The sequence below is a fragment of the Tupaia chinensis genome, unplaced genomic scaffold, assembly GCF_000334495.1.
Source record: "Tupaia chinensis unplaced genomic scaffold, TupChi_1.0 Scaffold000369_1, whole genome shotgun sequence".
Taxonomy (NCBI): domain Eukaryota; kingdom Metazoa; phylum Chordata; class Mammalia; order Scandentia; family Tupaiidae; genus Tupaia; species Tupaia belangeri.
This window is the reverse complement of record NW_006159866.1, coordinates 949,406-963,597: the sequence shown is the minus strand read 5'-3', so window position 1 is coordinate 963,597 and position 14,192 is coordinate 949,406. Positions and strand designations below refer to the sequence as shown.

Below are 14,192 nucleotides of genomic sequence, written 5' to 3'. Positions count from 1 at the left end.
GGATCTTTGAATGCCTCTCTAGCTTTAGTAAGTTTTCTTGCAGTATTTCATGGAATAGACTGTCAATGCCCTTATTAGTCTCTTCACCTTCTGGGATACCAATTATCCAGATGTTTGGATGTTTAATGGTATCTAGTTTTTCTCATATGTTATTCTCATTTTTGGGCAGCTATTTTCTCAGTCTTCATGGTGGATTTTACTAGTCCAGCCATCCTTGTCTTCTACATCTGAGATTCAATTTTCTGTATGAACTAGTCTGCTTTTAATACTTTCAAAGGAAGTTTTGACTTCCTGTATTACAGCCTTCATCTCCAACAGTTCCATTTGACTCTTTTTTATGGTGTGTATTTCCTCCTTCAGCTCTTGCAAGAAATTCTTCACCTCCTGGGGACTCATCAGCTTTTTTCTTCTGGTGTTCATTGTCCCTCTTTTCTTCCATCTCTGTTAGTTTTGTCATTATGAATACTCTAAATTCTTTATCAGACATTTCCATGATTTCCATTGTACTATCTGTGGATGAAAAGGAGTTATTCTTTTCCCTAGGGAGGGAGGTATTTTCTTGGTTTCGCATATTTCTTGTGACCCTGTGATGATTTCTAGTCATCTGACGTGTTATCCATTTCTTCCTAAATTCTAGAAGATCAATCTGAGCGATCAGATGCGCACAGGAGGATGTGGTCTGCAAACTCTTTGGTGTTGCATTTTTCTTTCTTTGTGACAGAGATGCAGTGGGAGTTGAGGAATATGAGGACCCAAATAGTATTCAGATTTGGCAACTTTTCATTTAGACTTGTCTAGACACTCAGTAGGTGGAAGCTGAGCAGCAAAGTAATTAAATAAAAGAAAAAGGATAAGAAAACAGAGAAAGGGTAAGAGAAATATGGATAAAGCAAACAAAAAAATTTGTTAATTATGAAAAGCAAAAAATGAAAACCATGCAGTGCGTGCCACGTGCAATCACTATATCTCAGCTCTCATGGCAGACTCAGTCTTCTGGCCTACCTTTTTTTGCCTAGACAGGAGAGGGAGAGGGGAGGAGTTTATTGCCAAGATAAAGGAGGATTTCAAGATAAAAAACTTTACCTTAAAATTTTTTTAAAAAAGAAAAAAAAAAAAGACCGATGGAAAGGCAGAAAGAGACAGAGACAGACAGAAAGAGGGAGAGAGAGGCTCTACCACAGTAGATTCTTAGCAGAACATCTTCATTGCTCTTATCTCTGAAATCACTGAAATCACTAGATCTCAGCTCTCATGGTAGACTCCTTTTTTTAAATAATAGTAAAATATCTTGTCATATAATGTTTATTGGTTTTTATTTAAGTGAAATAGTTCATTTGAACTTTTCACTTTTTAATGATTTGTACTTTGATAAATGGAATAAACTTATAAAAAGGTAGGTTTGGAAAGGGATGATAGCTACAATCTAAACTTAGAAATTAGATTTTTTTTTTAACCTCCTGAATTTGATATTTATTTTGAAATACAGCAGGAAAGTAAAAGACTTTGATTATACATAGTAGATTAAGCACATGTAGATAGCTCACATCTTTCCTAAAGTCCCACAAAAAGGAAAGTAAAGGAATTTTTAAATAAATAAATTCACAAACACCAATAAACTGGGAGAGGAGATAAATGATAAAATTGGGAAGCTGAGGCTCAGGTACAGTGATGCAGGTGATACATGGAAGATCAGGGTTGAACTACATTAATTTCTATCCATATTAGTTCATTAGTGCCTGGGTAATTTTCAAAGACACTATGTTCTCTACTCAATAGCTTATTACCAGGGGTTTCTAACTATTATAATTTGATTAATTGAGGTCAAGCTCATTCCATGGTAGAAATCAGTGTTATAGTTTATATCCTTTCACTTTCAGGAAAAAATATACAAGTTTCTGAATGTCCCTATTTCATTTAACACCATAAGATTACATATTGCATACTTTACTCTTAAGGTTGCATTTAAGACAATTTGTACACATCTTTTAGGTGTAACTATAAACAGTTTTCGCTTTTGAAATGTTATCAGTCAAAATATAACTGAGTAAATTTAAAAATAGTTTAGCTAATGTCCTAAAAATAAGAATGTTAAAGATTAAAGTAAACCCTCCCCTCCCCTTCCCTTCCCTTCCCTCTTCCCTTCCCCTTCCTCTCCTCCTCCCCTTCCCCTTCCTCTCCTCCTCCCCTTCCCCTTCCTTTCCTCCTCCCCTTCCCCTTCCTCCTTATTTTGCAAGAGAGCACATGCACTCAGGAGAGGTGGGAGGGGGAGAGAAAGTGAGAAAGCACCCAATGGGGGATGATCATGGTACAGTCCCCTCTCCGTTTCTCCTTTTGAAAGTTTGGGCACGCATGCACACATGCCTACTGGATCTAGGACTTGAACTGCACAGTCATCTATTTGGGATCCAGCAGAATAGACTTATCACAGGTTGGTCTGAAAGGAGGATTTCTCTAAAGCAATATTCTCAAAGTTTAGTGTTGATCAGAATCTCCTGGAGAGCTTATTAAAACCCAGGTTACTGGGCCACACACCCAGAGTTTGTTATGCAGTATGATTGGAGTAGGGCCTGAGATTGTACCTTTTTTTACCGGTTCATTATGATGATTGTTAGGAGCTCTGCTACACTGATACAGAGAGGAGTCAGCTGCCAAGTGTCCAGTAGCTGATTAAATCAAGAAGCTAAGAGTGAAAGTTTAATCCCCTCATTCATTTTTCTGTGTGGAAGGCCACACCTGTTGAAGGTCAGGCAGGTCATCACAGACAAGGGGGTTTATCTGGCTGTTGAGGGAGTCATGGAGCTCCAAGAGATACAGGCGAGGTGGGGAGGTGAAAAGGAAAGAGAAGGTATATTAATGAGAAAATACTAGGTATGAGGGCCAAGTGTATTCAAGGTCCCCTCTGCACTCACGCTTCCCTCGGATGTCTCAGCAGAAGAGCCTGAAGAAGACCTCTGCCCAAGATCGCATATACAGAGACCTTGAAATAAAGATGCTGGGCTAGGATACAACTATGTGGAACAGCACGACTGACAAGGGGACTAAGTCCTTCAGAGACTGCAGCGCATTGGCTGTGTGCCAGGCACCTTTCCCCATGAGGCCTGCCTGGAATAGCCATTTTAATTGCTCTGAGCCTGAAAAGTCACATGACGGCTTTTAACTAGGAGTCGAGTTCTTCATGGCTGTTGTTGGGCCAGGGAACCACACTTTGAGAACCATTGATTTAAACTCTAACGTGTAGCAGTGCTTTTCCATCTGCCACTCACTAGCTGATGCCTATTTTGGATATTTATCACATTGAATTGTCACATTTTCAAAATAATATTCATTTGTCATTTTAAGATAGCTTCCCACCATCTGTTGACTAGTAAATATTAGCCTTGTCACTAAACAATAATGTAAAATGTTTGTAGTATGATTACATGCTAAACCTTCCTGTACTCGAAATTGTATGTAAACTTGCACAATTGAAAACTAAAGTGGTTTGGATTCCAACTTGTAAAGCCATAGTTTTCTGCTTTAAATATAGCGCTTCATGTAGTAATAAGTAAAGTGATGATTAAGAATACATATTCTGCAGTTAAACCCTGTGTATATGGAGTCAGATCTCACATGGCCAACCCTGGTTCGAATCCCATCCCCTGCAACTTGAAAAGATGCCTGGTGTGTGTGCATGTGCACCAAAGTCCTGATGGGATGGGAAAGTGGGAAAAAGGGGGATTATAGTATGACCATGCTTCCCTTAGTGGATGCTTTCTCTCTTTGTCTTTTTATCTCTCTCTCAAGTGCACATACCCTCTGACAGTTAAAAATATTTTTTTATAAGAGTTTGACTCTGAAGCCAGGCTTCCCTCGCCTTCTGGCATAGTTTTGGCTCTTTCTAGCTCTTGAGTTTGGACAAGTTATGTAACTAGACAGGGTCTCGGATTCCTCATCTGTAAAATGAGTGTAATGTGCTCGCTTTGGCAGCACATATACTAACACTGGAACGATACAGAGAAGATTAGCATGGCCCCTGTGCAAGAATGACATGCAAATTCGTGAAGTGTTCCTTTTTTTTTTGGAGAGATTTTTGCTATAGGGCGCGTGCGCTCTCCAGACAGACAGAGACAGAGAGATAGAAAGCGAGAAATCACCTCCCAGAGGGGATGGCCACGCTGCAGTCCCTTCTCCTCCATTCTCCTCTCAGGATCTTGGGCACGCACGCACACGCGCCCGGCGTGAGTTTAAGCCACCGGGTCCGGGACTCGAACCGCGGTTGACGACATGGGAGTCCAGCGACATAGCCATTACACTAACTGCTGGTCACCATGTTCTATATTTTTTAAAGAGTGCTATGTAGGATCTTAATATACATATTTTTTAGCTCTACAAAAAAAACTAAAAAATAAAATGAGTGTAATAATACTAACTCCTGGGGCCGGCAGGTGACATGGTGGTTAAGGGCATTGGACTCCCACATGGCTGAGACCATGGTTCAAGTGCTGAGCCTGGCAGCTTGCTTTCTCACTTTCTCTCTCTCTCATTCTGTCCCTCTCTGGTCAAATTAAAATAATTAAATAAATTAATTTAAATGTAATAATTATTTAAAAAAAATAATAATATTAACTCCTACCTCATATGATTGTATGGATTATTACATGTAAGTATTAAGAACAACTCATGGTGAATGTATAATCATAATTAACAGGTGTTATTAAAATTATCGTCACGATTAATACCTTTCCTCCAGAGGACTTTTATGTTGCATTAGACATTTTTATTTACTAAAAAATAAATCATTTGCTAAATTACTAAGACCCAAAATTAGATTCTGTAATTACAAAATAAAGAATAAAATCTAATACCTAAGTATATCAACTCTTTATATTTGAAGATGTCTGAGATCTTAATATTCCAGGGGAGTGAAAACTTAGGATAAGGATGTTTTTGTTTCGATAAATAAAGCTTTTGGAACTCTTAAATAAGTTTCTGTAAGTATTTGGTCCAGAAGGGCAGTAACTAAGATATCTTAATATCAAAACTAGTGAAATGGAATCCAATTATTGTTGTCAAGAAAACGTAGACAAAATAAACATATAAATACACATATGGGGCCAGCCCTGTAGCCTAGTGGTTAAGGGAGGCAGTTGCCACATGGCTGACTATGGCTCAAATTCTGGCCTTAGTTGCTTGTAAAACATGCTAGGTGCATGTATGCATGTACCCGAAATCCCAACAGGATGAAGAAGTGGAAGAGAAGGGATTGTAGTGTGACCATGCCACATGGGGGGGGGGGAATTTCTCTCTCTTTTTCTGTCTTTCTCTCTCTCGCTCGCTCTCTGAGCACACGCATGCTCTGGCACTTAAAAAATATGTGTGTAAAGAAGAAAGAAAAAGTCAATAACCATAATTAGTTAAATTATACAAAGCAAAGAAATAAAATACTTAGTGAGACCTAGTAGAGGGGTTAAGAAAAGCAATTTAATGTCTAAACATTGAGAAGAATTAAACATCAAGGGAAAGTAGGACTACTGATATTTAATCAGTAAGATTAAATTCAGAATGTTTAAAAAGTGGTTCAAGTCCTGAGGTATGTACCATTTTTCTGACCAATTTTTTTTTTTTAAATAAGATAAACTCAGCTGTGAGGAAGAAAAAGTAATGAAAACTTTGGCTATTGATACGTTTAAAATAAACTTGAAACTTTCATTTTTAAACATTTTTATTTATTTCTTCTATGAGCAAGAGAGACAGACAGAGGAAGAAAGTACACTGAGCAGTGTCCCAATGCCATGATCCACCTCCAGTGTCAGCTAGCCCTAGATCATGGGCACGCACGTACCTGATGTACTCAGGGAGATCTCTGGACTTGAATGAGGATCCTTCTCATATGGGATTGCTTCAAAGAGCATTATGTTTCACCCTGCACCACGATCTAGCCCTTGAAATTTTCATTATTAGTTAAAGTTAATTAGGGGTCTCAAACAGGGTTGACAACCTGCAACCTACAGGCAAAAATCTACTCTTCTGACTAGTTTGGAATGACTTGAGAGCTAAGAATGTTTTTATTTTTGTTTTGCATTTTGTTGTTAGTGTTTTGCTATAAGGTGCTTGTGCTTGCCAGAGATGGTTGGGTGGAGGTAGGGTGAGAAATCATCGCCCGGGGGATGGCCATTCTGCAGTCCCTTCCCCTCCAGTCTTCTGTTGTGATTTGGGGCATGTACTCACATGCTCCTGATATGATTTTCAAGGTGCCGGGTCTGGGACTCAAACCAAGATGCTGGTCATTTGTGATCCAGCACCTTAATGTCCATGCCACCTGCTGGCCTGTTTTCTTTTTTCATTTTTAAAGGTGGAGAATTTTTTTAAAAAAACTATAATATCTTGTGACATAAGAAAATTATGTGAAATTTAAATTTCAGTGTCTATAAATAAAGTTTTTTAAAAATTTATTTAACTTTATTTCTTTATTTATTCATTTATTTATTTCAATTTGACCAGAAAGGGATAGAGTGAGAGCGAGAGAAAGCAAGCTGCCAGGTCTGGGATTTGAACCACAGTCAGTAGTGTGGGAGTCCAGCACTCCTAATTACCAAGCCACCTGCCAGCCCCTATAAATAAAGTTTTAATGGATCTCAGTCACACTCATTCTCTTACTGTTGTTCAAGGCTACTTTTGTGCTGCAAGGACAGAGTAAGAAGTTGGCTAGACATGGTAAGTTCCACAAAGATGAAAATATTTACTCATTGGCACATTGCAGAAAAGCCTTGCATAGTCCTACTTTCTCCCAGGTAGTCTCTTTCCAGCTCTATGAACATAGAGGTGCTTTTTGGTCTTGCTTTATTGTCGAAGTTATTTCTCCCATCTCTTTCTGTGGAAACACAAATATTTTAAGATCCAGTTCAGATGCCTCAACTCCAAATGAGTATAAATTCCTCTGCCTTTCAAGTCTCATAGAACTTGGTTTATAGTTTTCTTCAAATACTTAGAATATTTAACTTTCCTTTGGAATATTTGTGAGCCTACATAATATCTACATTTGAATTCCTCATAATACATGAGTGGAGTCAGGCAAGAGGTGGGTGAAGGAACTAACTAACATTGACCTAGTGCTTACTAGTGACAGTTTACTAGGGTGTTTACTGTACTGATAGATACTTGAGATTTTGTTTGTTTTAATTTGCTACAGAACATGTGTACTTGCTAGAGAGGGAGGGAAGGAGAGAGGGGGAGAGAGAGAGAGAGAGAGAGAGAAAGAGAAAGAGAGAAAGAGAGAGAAGGAAAGTGAGAAATCATAAACCCATGAGGGATGGCCACATCACAATCCCTTTTCCTTCTTTTTCCTCTTGGGATTTTGGGAACACATGCACATGTGCCCAGTGTACTTTTCAAAACACTGGATCTGGAATTCTTATCACACAGTCAGCTATATGGGATTCAGCTGCCACTGGCTGGCCCTAACATTTGGGTTTTTTGGGTTTTCCTTAGGCTTTTGCCATAGAGCTCATGCACTCCCCAGAGAGGGGAGAGACAGAGAGGGAAAATGAGAAATCACTCCCCCCCCAGGAGATGGCTACACCACAGTCCTTTTCCTCCATTCTCCTCTCAGGATTTTGGGAGTACACACGTGCCTGGCATGATTTTCAAGCTACCAGGTCCAGAACTTGAACTGTAGTTAACCATGTGGGAATCCAGCCACATTAACTACTGTACCACATGCTGGTCCCACTTGAGTATTTATTTTTTTAACAATTAATAAAATACTTCTATTTTAGCCTGTGACTCATTAATAGCATCTTTTTAAAAAGAATTATTAATTTAATTTATTATTATTATCTTTTAATTTGATGAGTGAGAGAGAAAGGGAAAATGAGAAAGCAAGCTGCCAGATCTAGGACTTGAACTGCAGTCAGCTATGAGGGAGTCCAGCACCTTAACCACACACCACTTGCCGGCCCCACTAGCAGCATCTTTTAAAAATATAATCTGTGCTAGAATATCCACATTAATACATTAGCCTATCAAGGTATAAATACTCTATAAGTATTCATAATTTATTTCTGGCTATGGAATTTATTTTTTGTATTTTCTTGTCAACATTTTTGTTGTTGTTGTTTAGCAAATTTATTTCCACAACAGAATGATCCAGTTTCTGCTTTTAGCCTACTTTACTTTTTTCTTCAAGTTTTTTTTTTAATCTTGAGAAATGAGAACTCTTTCCTCCATTTAGACTAATGCAAAGCAACAAGATCAGCAAACTAGTTCTAATTTAAAATAGTTATCCAGACTAGATTCAATACTAAAATATTTATAAGTAAATGGATTTGGGGCTTTGTGAGAAGTTTTAGATAAGGATGAGGGCTATGAGAACAGTGATACTATTTGGCATTAACCACAGGTCGATGGACTGATTGGTCAGCAAAGTACTGAAACAGTGCCAGGAGTGTCATCTGCTTGAAAGCAACAATTATTTACCAGAGCTATTTGCAGTTGTTGTAGTAGACTGTTACAATAAACAAATTAGTAAATTGTAACTAAATTATTATCTCATAATTGTAATTATAATGCTAAAGTTTTGATGATATTTTGAAAGGTAACAGGAGAGAGGATGGTCAACAGAAAAAGATGATTTTGGTTATTGCCTCTAGCATTATCCTGAATTTACAATCATGGTAATTTTTTTTTTTTTGGTTTGTTATAGGACTTATGCACTTGAGAGAAAGAGAAAGAGAGAGGAGGGAAGGGGAGAGAGAGGAGACAGACGAGAGAGAGGAGAGAGGGAAGGTGAAAATCAGCCCTGGTATGCTACTGACTATATCACAGAAACTGGGCCTATATGTATTTTAAACCAATCTAAATCATAATTCCATTCCTTCTTGGTTTTATACCTTTTATAAGTCATGTATTTGTATAAATTGTTATTCACCATTTCCACATTCTACTCAGTTTATTGTTTATTAGAACTCAGTTGTTTCCCTAACTTTATATAGGGAAAAAAAAAGGTACTGATGTGTTTTTTAAAAACAATTATAATTTTATTTAACTTTTATTTTTTATTATTATTGAATTTGACCAGAGAGAGGAAGGGAAAGCGAGAAAGCAAACCATCAGGTCCAGGACTTGAACCACAGTTGGCCATTTGGGAGTCCAGCCCCTCCAACTACCACGCTACTTGTCAGCCCTTGTACTGATGTATTTTAACTGCTGAATTTTATGCCATGAATATGTTTATAAATGCTTCTATATCTGGCATCAGAAATACACAAGAATGGATTGTTTACTTAAATATTTCATAACTTTTCTGATTTCATAGGGTCCCTTGGGAATGAAAGAAAATAGTCGACCCCTAAGAGGTATAAGTAGAACATTGAAAGATTAGATTGTGATTACATGAATCTTAACAAAATCATCCTTCCCCTAGCTTTCCAGACAACCAGGATGATGGGTGTTCTGGCTACCACACCTTGCTTGTTCAGGACAACTGGGAATCAGAACCCCGGACCTTCTCATATGACTCCAGTATTGGGTAATGGTGGCCTACACCTGCATCACTGTGACTGGGCCTGCAGTCATGTTTTAAAGAAAATTTCCTCTCCCTATCTCAGGATTTTGAGATGGTCCAGGAGTCCCAGAATTCCACAGGTCCAGCTGCTAGGATCTCTGAGAACCTCATGTTCTGCACATCGTAGGTTCTCAATCAGCATTGACGGCTAGCAGCATGAACTGCAAGAGCTACATTATAATCACCAGCATGCAAAAATGCCAGATTAGATAATGACTGATTGGTCAGAGCAAGTTTGTCTTCAGCTTGGAGAGTTAAAATTATGAGAGGATCTTGGACGATGCAGTTAGTACCTGTTAAGAATCCTTTTGGAAGAACTTAAGTGTTTGATTCAGTGGGACCATTTTTTGGAAGAACTTAAATGTTTGATTCAGTGGGACCATTTTGAATTTTCCATATTTACAGATTTCCATCCCTCCATTTCCAAATTTTTTCAACTTTTCTTCTTCCTGAAAGTCATATTTTCATAGTGTAGGGGAAATAATGCATTTTATAAAACATGTAATTTCTAAAAGAGAGATTAATTCCTAAGGCAAAGATATTCATTATGGTTATTTTTTTAAAAAATGCTTTGTCTGGCTTTTATCTTTCAGAATTGCTTCTCAGTTTTTCATTGAAATATAAACTCAGACTTTTCATGAGTTCTAGGGAAACATTGAGCATATTAAAATTTTTAGTTGAATTTTATAATTTTATGAGTCAGGGACACTTGACCTTGAAAAATTATTTTTATTCAATTTTCTTGTGTTATGGAACAGTGTCTGCGCATAGTAGGCACTCAGTGAATATGTGAAGTGAATGTCTTAGTATCATGTTAATAGAACTTTAAATGCTAAAATGATGTAAACATATATTTCTGTAGGAAATCACGTCCTTATTTCACCCCAAGTTTTTACCATAATGTTTTTTTCCTCTTCGCAAATATCCTTTCATCAGTATTTTAATTATTGATGAAGTCTGCAGTTGGATAATTTATTTAAAATGATAATTTCAGTGTCTGGGAATTTAATATATGGCCCTTTTCAGTGTTTATGTCCTTTCTTTAAAAGTGCAGTTTGAGAATAAAAACTATAGACAAAAATAAGTTTTAACTTTCCTCAGTGTGTGTGTGTATGTGTGGAAAAGATTGGAGAAATGGAAGATAGAGGAAGGGGGTGGAGGAAATAGAAACTATGTGCCTTTATGAGATTATGACACATTAAGCATTTTTTTAAAGTGGGAAATATTATGCTTTTTTGTTTTTTAAAAATTATTTTCATCAAATAAGCTGGATTAATAGTAACTTTTAGATCAAGCCGATAGTTGCTTTTAAATATTAGGTTGTCTGGAAACTCATGACATATTGTCATGACTTTCTCGACAGCTCAATAATAGCCTAACTCATCAATTAGAGGGGGAAAGCCTTTTTTTTGGGGGGGAGAGATTTTCACTACAGGGCGCGTGCGCTCACCAGACAGAGAGAGACATTAGAGACAGAAAGTGAGAAATCACCCCCCCAGGGGGGATGGTCACGCCGCAATCCCCTCTCCTCCATTCTCCTCTCGGGATCTTGGGCACGCACGCACACGCGCCCGGCGTGAGTTTTAAGCCACAGGGTTCAGGACGCGAACCGCGGTCGACTACGTGGGAGTCCAGCGACATAGCCATTATGCTAACTGCTGGTTCCCGAAAGCCATATTTTTGAAAAGGGTGTAAATAAAAATATTTTATAATCAATTTAAGGAAATTTGGAGAGAAGCTAAAATATCAGCATTATTGCCTAATATGATTTTACTGTAGGTGTTTTACATGATTATTTTTCTAATTAATAGGAAAAAGGGCAAAGAAGATATTGGATACTTATTTTTCATTTAGAAGTATCTTTTTAGTAGGGGTGATGAACATATTTCTATAGTCAAGGAGATTTTTAAAATTTTTTATTATAAGTAGATAATAGAAGTTTATCTTGCTATTTCTGAAGTTGATTTTTTGACTTAAAATATTAACAGTCTCGTTTGCTGGTTTCTTTGAGGTACTGAGTTGCTTTCTTTCTCTCTCACTAAACCACAAAGATAATTTTGTAAGTGTATCTTCAGCCGAGCTTTTGTGTTTAATGTTTTTCTATGACTTAGATGAAATTTCAATTAAAAATAGACCATAAACTTATATGTGGGTGACAATTGAATGAGTTGCTATGACAGTTCTTATTATGAGGTTGAACCAAGTGCTAAGTAGCTTAACAAAATTTGAGAAACAGAGCTATATCAGTACTAATGGTTAACCTTCTTGAACCTGAGTTGGGTGTAAAGAGGAACATGCCTTCTTCAGAGTTTAGTCTTAAATCAGTGGAGCTTGTACCCGGAACTGCTGCTAAGAACCCAGCTTCCTAAGGAACATCTCCCTCTTTCCCATTGTGAATATGATAAAAGGTCTTGAGGAAACCGAGACTTACTGTCACTCCCCAGACTGTGATAGCCAGTCCTCAGAAGACATGCTTAACAAATGCAGCATACCATCATCCAGTTTGTACCTACTGCTTCTGGATAAAACTAAGAAAAAAAAACTCTTTTCTTTATGAAAAATTTTTAACCCACTTCTGCTGTTTTCTATGCTTTCTATTTCTCAATAGAAGCTTGGCATATTACAACATGTCTCAGTGTACAGACTGAACAGTTTTAATAGTCTATTATTAATGTGCCTTTAGACATTAAGATTAGATATTGGGCAAGAAGGCAAATAGCATTTTAACTGGCCCCTATTTTTAAGAAAAGTTTCCACTTATGGAACACTGGCAACTAACAATGAAGAATAATAAAAGGAGGAAAGTTGGCAGCACTGCTTTTATTTGGCAATGTCTGATAAAATTCTTGTTCAATAATGAGAATTCAGGTATTGGAGAAAGCATATATCCATTGAGTTTATTTTCTCATTTCTAGGAATAGCTATGGGTGAATGAATTGGAAAGGTTTCATTCTTCTGCTCATAAAGTGTTGATCATTCAGGATGAAAATAGACACAACTAGAATTGAAGAAGCACAGGTTTCACATGAGAAATAGAAATCTCTTTGCTTTCCCTAAATCACAGGAAAATCTCTTGATTCTTTATTGGCAGATAGAGTTATTGTTCTCTCTGATAAATTACCTGTATTATGTATATGCTCTGTTCTGCTTGTAACCTGTATTTTAATTTTACTTAACAAATCATTGTGAACATTTGCCTGTACCACCTGATAACATAATGACTGTTTAATATTTTATCCTAAGTCTACTATGTATATAACCACTTTCCTGTTGCTGAAAATTTCCTGATATAAGTTTTGACAATTCTATTATGAAATGAAGAATTTTGTTCACTTTTATGATACTATATTCTGAGTTTTTATAACAACAAACAAGAAAAAATTTTATTTTTGTTTTACCATTATTTTAGATACTATGTGCTGGAAAAGAAATAGTTCCAATATCCTACAGTAAGTGGCCCAGTTAGTAATGTAATTATTGTGACCCTATGGAGGAATTTTGAATATTATAATCTTATCTGGAGATACTGATATACTAGGTTTTTACACTATTAAGAAATTTTATTTTCAAACCAGTACTTCCAAAAGAAATAGTTTAGGGCTGGCCCTGTGTCCTAGTGTTTAAGGGAGCCAGATCCAACATGTCTGACTGAGCTTTGAATCTCTCAGGATGGATAAATCAAGGAGAAGGAATTGTAGTGAAACCATACTCAATTGTGGGGGATGAGGTACTCTTCTCTGCACTCCCCACTCTCTGTCTCTCTAGTAAGCAAGTACACCTTCTGGTTATATTTTTTTTAAGTAAACATAGGGGACATAGTTTAAATATAAGCACAAGAAATTTATATACACATTGAAATACTTGGATCACTAAATATAGACCAAGTCTCATTAACATAGCATTGCCTTTGGTGTTCCTCTGTTACTTTATTTTAGGATTACTTTATTATTATTATTATTATTATTATTATTATTATTATCATTATTATTTGACATAGGGCACATGCACTCACCAGAGAGAGACAGAAAGAGAGAGGGAAAGTGAAAAAGCAACCCACCTGGTTTGGGGCTGGAACCATGGTTGGCCATGTGGGAGTACAATCATCATGCCACCTGCTGGCCCCACTACTTTTTGTTGTTATTAACTTTTCAGAGGGTATTTGTACTTTCCAGAGAGCACCAGAAAAAGATAGAGACAGTGAGAAAGCCCACCCCCAACCACCACGATGTAAAATGGTCACATTGTAGTCCCTTCTCCATTTCTTCTTCCTTTTGGAATTTTGGGTGCACACACTCAAACCCGGCATGTTTCTCAAGCTGCTAGGTCCAGGATTCAAACTATGGTTAGCTATGTGGGAACTAACTGCCTTAACCACCACATCATGGGCTGACCTGCTCCTCTGTTACTTTACACAGGATAATGCTCCCAGTCTCCAAGCACAGGTTACTGCTTTGTGCACTGTAGCAGTGCTTGCGAAATTACCCAGCCCAGTAGTGTTCAGAGAGGTGTTTAGATATACCAGAAGGACAATCCAGAGGCTACTCCTGAGCACCGTTTTGGAATTTTCAGGGTTGAGTGATTCTTGGTCTGGCCACAGCACACTTTACCATGGCTCTGGCAATATTCTCACTTTTGGCCTTAATAAAAGGAA

At 37.3% G+C, this 14,192-nt stretch overlaps 1 protein-coding gene and 1 non-coding gene across 4 annotated transcripts in view; both read left to right on the top strand.

Annotated features, from left to right (window-relative positions):
- RABGAP1L (RAB GTPase activating protein 1 like) overlaps positions 1-14,192 on the top strand; it is a 762,391-nt gene that overhangs the window by 282,554 nt on the left and 465,645 nt on the right. The gene's annotated exons all lie outside the window — the stretch shown is intronic.
- On the top strand, positions 3,951-4,057 carry LOC114008701 (U6 spliceosomal RNA). Its single transcript, XR_003550212.1, has one exon. It is a non-coding gene; the product is annotated as a U6 spliceosomal RNA (small nuclear RNA).